Below are 1,189 nucleotides of genomic sequence, written 5' to 3'. Positions count from 1 at the left end.
GAAGATACCAAAGTATGGTACAACTATTGATAATCTCCTACCTCTTTTGTCTGTAACTCACTATTATTTGTCTATTTGTTTTCCTGAGAAACTATCTTATAGATAACAATATGTAAAACAATAACCATTGATAATTTCCTACTACTTTGTCTGCAATTTGGTAAGCTCCCCCCTATTATTATGTTATCCTTCTTTTACTCTTTAAAATTAAGGGAAAAAAATACAAAACAAAAAAACATATTGTCTGACCAAGGGGCTGGGGATTTAGCTCAGCGGCACAGTGCCTGCCTGGCAAGCGCAAGGTCGTTAGTTCGATTCCCGGTACTGGAAAAAAAAAAAAAACTAAAAACAACAAAAACAAACAAACATATTATCTGACCATAGTGCAATGAAATTGGAAATTAATGACAAAAGGAACTCCAAAAACTCCATGAACACTTGGAAATTAAACAACAACTTCCTGAACAACCAATTGGTCACAGAAGAAATTAAAGAAGAAATTAAAAAATACCTACAAACAAATGAAAATGTAAATACAACTTACTGGAATTTGTTGGGATGCAATGAAAGCCGTCCTCAGAGGGAAACTGATATCAGTGAACTTTCACATAAGGAAAACAGAAAGAGAACAAATAAATAGCCTAATGCTGCACCTCAAACTTTTAGAAAAAGAACAAGTCAATCCCAAAGCCCAAAGCAGGGAGATTACAAAGATTAAGGCAGAAATTAATGCAATTGAGATGATGAAAACCCCTCCAAAAAAATAAATGAATCAAAGAGTTGGTTCTTTGAAAGAATAAAATTGATAAACCCCTAGTCAACCTTATCAAAAAAAGGAAAGAACTCAAATTCATGCAATAAGGAATGAAAAGGATGAAATTATTACAGATTTTACAGATATTACAGATTTTACAGGTATTCATGATTCATTCAGATCATGAATACCTACTCTGAAAATCTTTACTCCCATAGGATAGAAAACTCAGAAGGAATGGACATATTCCTAGATATGTATGAATTACCAAGGTTGAGTTAAGAAGACATAAAAATCCAGAACAACCCAATATCAATTAATGAGAGTGAAAATGTGATTAACAACCTAGTAACAATGAAAAGCCCAGGCCCTGATGAACTCACAGCAGAATTTTACAACAAATTCAGAGAAGATTTAATACCAACACTCCTCAAA

This window comes from Chinchilla lanigera, unplaced genomic scaffold (genome assembly GCF_000276665.1).
Source record: "Chinchilla lanigera isolate Chin_1 unplaced genomic scaffold, ChiLan1.0 scaffold00019, whole genome shotgun sequence".
Classification (NCBI taxonomy): Eukaryota; Metazoa; Chordata; class Mammalia; order Rodentia; family Chinchillidae; genus Chinchilla; species Chinchilla lanigera.
The sequence above is the reverse complement of the archived record's forward strand: the minus strand, read 5'-3'. Positions refer to the sequence as shown.